The sequence below is a fragment of the Pelmatolapia mariae genome, unplaced genomic scaffold, assembly GCF_036321145.2.
Source record: "Pelmatolapia mariae isolate MD_Pm_ZW unplaced genomic scaffold, Pm_UMD_F_2 NODE_ptg000609l+_length_20507_cov_1, whole genome shotgun sequence".
NCBI classification, from domain to species: domain Eukaryota; kingdom Metazoa; phylum Chordata; class Actinopteri; order Cichliformes; family Cichlidae; genus Pelmatolapia; species Pelmatolapia mariae.
Genome location: NW_027052292.1, coordinates 10,883 through 20,507, shown reverse-complemented (window position 1 = coordinate 20,507; position 9,625 = coordinate 10,883). Strand labels below are relative to the sequence as shown.

Here is a 9,625-nt window from a genome sequence, read left to right as displayed (position 1 = left end):
CTGAATAGTCATTGTGAATTGTTTCGCAGGCTTAAGGCACCTTTCTCTTTTTCAAAACAAAAACGTTCTCCTATTAGGAGTAAACAATAATATATAACCGTTTGCTAAAACCTGGTTAACTATTGACACTTTTGATCATTTTTCCAACCATATATAGTATTTAGTCCGCTCTCCAATCTCTGCATCTTCTATGAAAAACGGGGGTTGCAAAAATGTTTTTCACAGATATTTTAGATTAAGAAAAGTGCAGAAAAAAGTAAATGGTGGTTAAGCTCTGTTTACGGGGCTGATGATCTTGACAGAGTTCACTGGGTCCTTGAAGAGACTCCAGCCATTTCTAATGTCATTAGTGACACCTGGGCTTTTCCTTCTCTAACAAGTCTAAATAGCTGTTGTGAGTAAGGTCTAGAGTTTCTGTTTCACATTACTTTACACTGATTATGTAGCCTGGGGGCTTCATGGCAACTTAACTGCTGCCAAAACTTGACTAACAAAGTTGTTTCCAAGTTTGTAGGCAAGCAGTATGTCAGCAGCATCAGCACTTCCATTAGCATCTACTTTTAATCCTGTCAGCCACTGCTGTGCATTATGAAGTGTTTTATAAGTGCTCATAGCTGAATCTATAATTAATAAATGGTGGCTTAGCACTTTGAAAGAAAACACACTTGATGCCTATAGAGATGCCTCACATATACAAATGTGAAGCCAGACTCATTTCAAGCTAGTGCCTACAGCAGTATTGATTAACATGCACATCTGTTTCCTCAGATGAGAATGAGATTTATGATGCATCTCTTGCAGACAGGCAGTGCATGCCGAGTCAAATCTCAGTCCTTTACAGCAAGTCCAATTCAAGATTATAGCATTTGATCATTCATCTTTAATACTATGTCAGTTGTGTTTTTTAATGGCAGACAGCTGCAGCTGTCCTTATAACTAATATTGCTCAGCCTGTCGGCTACTTTTCCATTTATTATTTTACATGTGTAAACCTCCGAGCATCACAAACAAGACCTACTAAGCTCATTTCCAGTTTTATATTTTTATTCATGGATTAGTAGAGTACTACCACCACTACCTTCATTAGTACTTCTACTATTACAGGAGCATGCTTCCATATTCTAAATTAATCTTAATTTAACTTACACTTAGCCCCCTCAGCTAATCAACCGTTTGAAACAAGACATTTTAGCTCCTCTCACACTATTTCATTTAAACCGGCTTTGCTCTAATCAGCTTGCTCGTTGCAGACAGTGTTTGAACAGCAGTTGTGTATGCCTGAAATGACCATAACGAGACACCCCCCATCTTTGACATCACTGAGATAAAAAAAGGAAATAAAAAAAAAAAAAAAGTATTTAGGAGCAATCATTAAATCAAGTTTTAGTTTACTTTTACCATAAGTTGATTTTGTGTCCTAATCTGTCTACTGGCACATCGTTTGGAGGTGTGTAACAGCCTCACTTACACACCACATGTTGTCTGACTTCCTGGTTTAAGGTCCTGCTTGTCATTTATTTACTTTATTTAAAATGTAAGCTTGAACGGCTCATCATTGCCACCGCACAGTGTTTCTGCCTGAATGGAAGCTTATTTTACATGCTGAGGATTTACGGAGTCTGACACGGTGTGTGCACAGGCAAGCAGCGAGAAGAGAACAAAACACTGCTTCACGATGTTTTGTCTTCATTGAATTCTAGCCAATGAACTGCATTTCTTTTGTAAACCTGCGAGAAAATGCTTCGACTCGAGACAGCAAAGCATCAAAAACTTTTCTCTTGCTTTGCAGCTATTTCATTACAAGATCGTTTCAGAGTAACAGCTGCCGAAACGCCAAACGCTTGGAATGTTAATCAGGATTAAGTTTGAACTGTCATCTTGAAAAGTGAGGAAAAAAATGATACTCGAGACAATGAAGATCAAGAATTAATTAAATATTCAGAAACTGGTTAGACTTTTATAGGTCATGTCATTTACTGGGGCAAGCTGAGGATTGGTGTGGAAGAGTTTATGCTCTTACTGAGAAATGAAATGTTTGATGTATTTAACAATGTGAGAACAGAGAACTGAAGTTAAACTAGAGCACTTTAAACTTGAGCAGTAATAAAACCTAATTCAAAATCACTGCAGCACTATAACTACAGAAATTATAAATGTCTAAGTTAACAATGAAACCTTTCAAGCAGAACTGATTTTTTTAAATAATGTGATGATTCCCCCTTCTAAAATTATAGGATTTTGTAGCTTTTTTCCCTGTGTGCAACATTGTAGCAAATTAAGTAAAAGCAGAAAGAAAAAGTAGATTTTATTAATTTAGCTGAAAACTACCATAAGGATTTTGTTATTAATCACTGATGTTAGTAGACAACCTCCTTATTGATAAATAATTTGTGCCAAATACATCAATAAGTAAAACACAGTGTACGTCACTCTGTGTGAAGACACGAATGATAACAACAGATCATTATGTTCATTTAAAAAAAAATAAAATAATAATACTATTTGCTGCAAAAGTCACCAGTTTTGCAGGCTGTGGAAAGGCAAGTGCTGAGTTATGAGAATTGATAATGACTTTTATTGATAACGCTTTTTTTTACCATAGAAGTTAAAGCTAAAAAGTGTGAAAGAGACATCAAAGTATGTGGAAATCAATAATAAGGTATAAACTAGCAGTTACCAGAGATGTTCATAATAAACACTATTTGTTTCATTACTTTTATTTTTCGAAAGTGAACATTCAATAAGTGGTTTTAGGTGTAATGAGGGAGATGGCGCTAGCATCTTTCTAAACAGCTTGTTCCCTATAAATATTTTCTTCTGACAGAGTCTGAAGAACAGAAGGAGCTTGGTGGGATGTTATTTGTTGAAAGAGTATACCATAATTTTTAGGGAATAAATTCTTTTTGTTTTATACAGTCATTTTTACTTTGAACAAATTAATTTTTAAATTATTATTTTAGAGACTCAGAATCAAATTCAGGGAAAGGAGAGAGTATCATCTGTGGTAGAACCCCAAATAGCCTGAAAGCTGACATTATATTCTCAAAGTTTGTATTAAAGGCTGACTCTTATAAAAACTGGAAGGGGCATTTAAATTGTAAATGAATGGTCTTGCAAAGAGAGAAAGAAATGTTACCTGGCCTGTGATTTTTTTTTTTCCCTCATCTAAACACTGACGCTGAGGGGATATTTGTGTGTGTTGATGAGCTAAATAAATAAAAGATGAGGAAAGGGCATGCGGGAGCGGTGTTGTGTAGACCTAGGATCTCCGCTTGATGCGAGGAGTTAATTAGTGCCAACGCAGAATCTATTTACGTCGTCAAATCCTTCACGTTTATGGCTGCCATGTCAACAGAGCACATCGAGATGTATGGCTGCGCATAAGGAGAAAGCGAGATCCTCTAATACTTTTTAAGCTTACTGGACTCAGCTGTATTGATTAATGTCCATCTCTGTTTAGTGATTATGCACAATGTGGTCTCCAATTACTGTACCGAGAACTTGTCATTTAGCTCACTTCCATCTTACCCCACTGGGCTTTGAGTCAGTAGAACCATTAGGTGAAGCTGTGTGGGAAATTATGCATCACGTCATGAATCGCAGGGACTAATGAAGTATATGAATCAAAAGGATCAATTAGTAATGCCTTCTCCCTTTCACTAAGAGATTGGTTTAACTAGAAAGTTACGTGTTAGTCAGATAATGAAAGTGATATTTCACCCCAGAAGAACATTATGCCCATATTAGCATGCATACCACCACATGAGTTCAGAACAATGGCCAGCCTCCAATATAAGTTTGTGTGTTCTACTGGTGAGTATTTGTTCTCACTGACAATTCAGAATCAGTCTACTTCACAGTTTGCAGAGAGAGAAAAAATGTATGACTGAAAACTGGAGAAAATAAGTGTTGATTGAATTTGTCTCACTTGTGTTTTTTCATTAGCTGCGTGAGCTTGAATGCAAGATGACTGAACTGCATTGCAGGTATGCATGCTGAAAACGGGAAACTGTTGCACCAGAGTGATTTTTTTTTTTTTTTTGGGTTACTTTTAGTTAGTCTGGTTAGAAGTGTACAGTGAGGCATTCGGGGCCCAGCAGTGCAATCCTCAGCAGGTCAGAGTGTATTGAGGACATACATCCCTCCCCCTTACCCTCCATCTCCACACTGATTGGCTCCGAGTCAGGTGACCCTTGTTCCCCAACAGGGGGAGGGCGATCAGGACCTGTACCTCTTTCAGGGTCACCTGCCTCCTTTGGGAATGCCGCCCCATGATAGGTTGTGCTGGCGCTTGTGGGTGTGGTCTTCCCTGTGGTTGTAGCGAAGGGGGAAGGAAGAGGAGGAGTAGGAGGAGGAGGGGGCAACAGAGTGAGTGATTAGTGAAATGTGAATCAGTCTGTAGAATCAACTTTAGAGAAATGAGGGTGATTCCTGAGTAGAAAGATAACCATCACCCGTTAACATAAAGACCCTGTAATGACTGTCAGGGACATGATGAGCAGACAGAGCACAAGTTAATTCGTCTGTCAATTCGCTACTCCGCAGATACAGTGATTTAAATCTCTGCAGTGTAGTTAACCAGCTGCTTCAAGTCACAATGTATTTCTCCAGCAAAATGAGATTAAAGCATCTCAGCATTTGTGATCATATCCTGGACTCAAAAAATATTTTACAACCAAAAACAGCTTGTACCATTTTAAAAAGCTGTTTTTCACATTTTGCGACTCTAAACAGTAATAAGGGCACAATGAGAGTATGCTCTGAAAAGGTTCACACTGAAATAATAATATAAGTATTTCTTTTCACAATGGCATAACTGCAAGTAAGGTTTTGACCACCTGAATAAATTCCCAGAGTTCAGGAAAAAAAAAGGTTTTCATATTCTGAATTTATTGTATTGCAACTTATTATTCTTTTATGCATATTCCTATCTAATCAGATCCTTTCCTCCTTTGAACCACCATGACCTTGAACTCTACCATAGCTTAAATTCTTGAGTGAACATGAGTGAATGAATGAACATACGGATGGGCAACAAAATAAAGGAAAAACCTGAACCCCTGAGCAGTAAGTAGATCCAGTGGCTCAATTTTCACAACACAGTTTGGGTCCATGTGTCTGCTAAAAGGAACAGGTTGTTGCAAATCAATACACAAATGTTCCGAGCGATCATTTTTAACCTACAATGCAACATTTCTATTGTGCAAAAGTGGCCAGGACGGCAATGTCCTCATCTATAGGACAGAAAGGGCCACTGAATAGTTTGAAGAGAATGAAAATGATATGTATCACAAGCTATGGTGCTCCTGATGACCAGCACTTACATGGTAGAAAGTGTTCTTCCTCCACAATCATCAAAACAATAAAGGATAGAAGATCGGTAGCACTTTATAATACAGCCTGTGATGGGCACAAATCACCTGTAAATAAATGGAATTTCATTGGATTTTATTTGAAATTATAATGTAATTATATTTAATTAAAATAGTTAAAAGTAGGTACACTATAACAATATGGTAAAAGTCAGGCTTTTGGAGGAAATAAAGAAATGGTTAGAGTTTAAATTTAATCTGCAAGTAATTTAAAGTAATGCGTAAGTAATTTCAGGTGTTGCATAACCATATTAAAGATTAGGGAGTGGCTTAACCTTGTTCAACTTCCAGGTATTTTACAGAAAAGAAGACATTCCTTTCATGCACACTCCTTTTGAAAACAAAAAACAGCTGGACTCTGCTCTGTCATTATAAGTTACAGTTTTGATGGTACCAATTTATTTTTTCTTATAAAAGCAAGCAAAAACCATCCTTGTCACATTTATACTGGTAAAATAAAAGGATACCTGAATATTACAACAATCATCATGCACCTGTGTTACAGCGGAATTACAACATAAGATGGGGAAAAAGAACTTCCTGTATTGTAAAATTACTACAAAATTGCAAACTATTTCAAATGAATTTTGACTACTTCGATGTACATTTTTTTCTCCCTACAATCACTGTTGAAACATAACTTAAGTCACTCCATAATCTGTGATATGGATATATGATACTTAAAATTAATCATCCACTACCTAAAAATACTTAAAATTACTTGGATAATGCTTAAATTTAAAGTATAATTATTTCTTTGTTTTGTATTATAAAGTGTTACCAGAAGCTCCTTTGGGATGACAATGTGTTTCTTCCCTTCAGTGCAGTTTAGTGACTTAAAAAAAATCAGTTGGAGTTGTTCTGATCATACATGGTGTCCCAACGCATTACTAAGACACGATAAGTTGCATTTTCCCTACGTTTGTCTAAAAACACTCATTCCTGACAAGATAAAGATTCTTTTTTCCATCTACCCCCCCCGTTACTTAACTTTGTGTTTTCTGTTTCACAGAAATCTCCATCACCTTGGTGTAGCCCAGCAAACATTATGACTAACACATTTGGATTTGGTTCAAACATATGCCAAGAAACACACTGGGCATTAGTTGCCACAGGCACGGTATTATCAAACATATTTTTTCCCGATGACACACTCCACATCTTGATTGCACGATTAGCTCTCTGTTGTCCTTGAGGTATGGTGAGCAGCATGCTGCTATTGGCTTGGGCTCACGCACTAATAAGCCAGCCATAATGTTAGCATTCTGCAGAGTTCACACCCAGACTGGATGAGAAGAGTTTGCTCTCTCTATTTCTCACTGTGAGCCAGTTGACAGTGTTCACTCTGAATGAGGAGCCCTGTCAGTTCGCCATCTGTGCTGGGCAAATTAAAACTGTACCAGGAGGTGCTTGGCCCTGGCATTTTGGACGGCAGCTCCATGACTTCATCATTACTTTATTAACTTACCATTTTTTAAGAAAATCTAATAAAATGTTCGTCTTTTTTATTGTTAGTGAAGTACAAAAAAACCCCGTCCACTATAAAACACAGAAACACTTTACTACCTACACAGGCAGGTGCTTGTCACAAGCTAATCCCTGTGCTGGCTGTGATTGTTTGGGTGACAGTGGAAGAAAGAAAACGTCCCTGCCTTTGGTGGTTTTTTCGAACAGGGAACAGAGCCCCCGAATGACAACAGCTTTGTTAGGCATATGGAGTGTTTTATTGTCTCGGAAAGCTGATAATTGATGTTCAGTGTAGAGACTTAAAAGGCTTTTCTTGTGAATCAGCTAGAAAAAAAAACTATAGACACACACAAAAAAGAATAAACCAGAGACAGAATCTGACTGCGTGTGGAAAACTTCAAACGGAGCAGTGAAGCATTAGGGTAGTGAGAACCCCACAGGATTAAGCAGTAGGGTTGCTCATCAAGTCTTGCTACCAACTGAGTTGTAATTCCTCCAGCAGCGAGGCTTTACAGACTACTGAGGCAGTGTGGGACTGTGGAGGTCTGGGCTGAAGCCTCGAGCAGACAAAGTGGCCTCTGTTCTAAGAAAAAGACACAGAGATGTAGGAAGGATAGTTCTGAGCCATAATGGCCAGCATCTTCTAGCATGATGGGCTCAGTATTGTTATAAATCACTGTCTTGGATCAGCCACTGCCATTAGATCCCCTGTGCCTCAATTTGTCCAGTGACAAAGGGATCTGACTCCTCAACTCCTTAAAAAGTTGAGGCGGGTGCACTAGCTGTGTAGATAAAAGTGAATGAGCCTTGTTAGCAACCATCTGTTTGAAAATGACTACTTTTGAATGTAGAGTGTCAGAAAATTGTCCTAACACCACCTCCTCAATCTTATCTGAGAGCTAGCCAGCTTAGCGCCATTTCTATTTCTATTCCGGCCATGCCAGGGGCTGTGCGGTGTGGCTGGCGGGGGAGTAATGGAACGTGACAGGGATGATGATCCTTCTTGATACAGGGCATTAGGCAGCCTGGCCAGCGGAGCTCCTGGTCCATCAAAGAAGTGATGCTTCAGACAATGGCTTCAATGTTTAAACTGTCAAACTGGCTAAGAGGGAGAGGTGGTGCCAGCCATTCAGCTGCCTCAGTAAAAGATTCTCTAACCTCCCATGTAGCCAAGTGTGGAAACATTTACTTTACGGGCACATAACTGCATAGATCTGACTCGCAGGGAGTGAGAAGTCCTTTGTAATGATATTTGGGGATATTTTTTAAAAATATCTCAGCTGTTTTACTAATACGGCCTTAAAGGTTTTTCCAATCTTATCTTCCAATCTCTCTTCTGTTCATACAAAAACCCTACTTGATTTTAACTTTTGTTGGTCTCATCTTCAAGGTAACTTCCTTACACACCTCTGGGCCTCATACAGTGCTGCTGCTATGCATAGTAGAAAAAAACTTCTAAAATAATACAGGATGCAAACAAAATTTCCATAATTAAATAAATAAATAAATGAAAAGATAAAACTAACATCCCTTTGGGAATAAGAAAGACTGTTAGTTGTTTCTTAGCTGTGAGACTGTTGACTTTAGAGAAAAGGGACATAAATGGAAAAAATAAAATAATAAAGATACGTATAAATAAATAAATAATATGTGTCCACTTACCATACGCTGAATCCAGTGCTGTGTTCTGCTTGCGAGTGGTTGCCAAGACATCTGGAGAAAAGAAATACAAAACAATATCAGTGTGATATTATTTGTTAAGATTTGCGTTTTCTGGACAACATTTCATTACGTTCTGATGGGAAGCAATGATTGCTGAATTTGTCCTGTTAGTGGTTCTCATCACATCCCAGACACATGCAAAAGAGCTGTAAACAATTCACTTTGTCTTACATACAAAAACATGCTTCTTTGAGCAAATGTTTAATTAGCATACAAAGATTGAGAACAGTATTCTAGCAGGGATTGTGAATGGAGGTGGACAAACTACTTTTCAAGCTCCTTCAACATGAACTAAACTGCAGCCATAGCTGAAATAAAACATCATAACGCTCCATTTTAATTTGTTCAAACTGCAATCAGTTGCGCCAGCTGCCATCGAGATCTGATAACAGTAGTTTTAAATCTGCCTTTATTGATCATGTAAATTCCTACGAATAAATGAGTTTGCTCCATCTCACCGTGGCAGGTATCGGGGTGCTGATGGTAGCCGTTCTCCACATCCTGTTCAAACCCGCCTCTGAAGACAAAGAAACAAAGACGCACACCCACACAGCAACAAAGACAACGAAGCCTGTCAGTAAATTTGCATCAATCCATTTCACTCAATGTCCATTTCTAACAAAGCACCTCTTTCCAAAATTGGTTTTGCTCAAAAGCAGCTTTTGGAGACAGGAAGGCAAGCGCACCAAAAGAAAGGAAAAAAAAGAAAAGAAAGAACAACAAAATTTCATTTGTTTTACATCTGGCTGAGGTCAGAGTGTTTGTTGTTTGGACACAGTAGTGGCCAGAACAGAAGGAAAAAATCTACCCTTAGATCTTCCTGCAAGGTTGTATACCATCAAATTTGTGGCGTTCAGGAGATTCAGAAGTTAGTTTGTGATAAAAGTAATAATTTACTTTTGTGTGTCCTTGCATTTCCTCAGCTTGACTCTTCTGCCTGTACTCTAGTTAGTCATTTCCTACAATTTGTAGATATAAGCCTCTCTCTCTATCCACAACACCTCCTCTAGCTGCACTTTATTTTAGTCTACCAAAGCTGCAGCTGATGAAATTGGTACCTACGG

At 38.2% G+C, this 9,625-nt stretch overlaps 1 long non-coding RNA gene across 1 annotated transcript; it reads right to left on the bottom strand.

Moving 5' to 3' along the window:
• Positions 1-4,157: 4,157 nt before the first annotated feature.
• LOC135932379 (uncharacterized) lies at positions 4,158-9,091 on the bottom strand. Its single transcript, XR_010573460.1, has 3 exons — positions 9,020-9,091; positions 8,502-8,552; positions 4,158-4,309 (listed from the first exon to the last, which is right to left on the bottom strand). It is a non-coding gene; the product is annotated as an uncharacterized LOC135932379 (long non-coding RNA).
• Between the last annotated feature and the right edge of the window lie 534 nt (positions 9,092-9,625).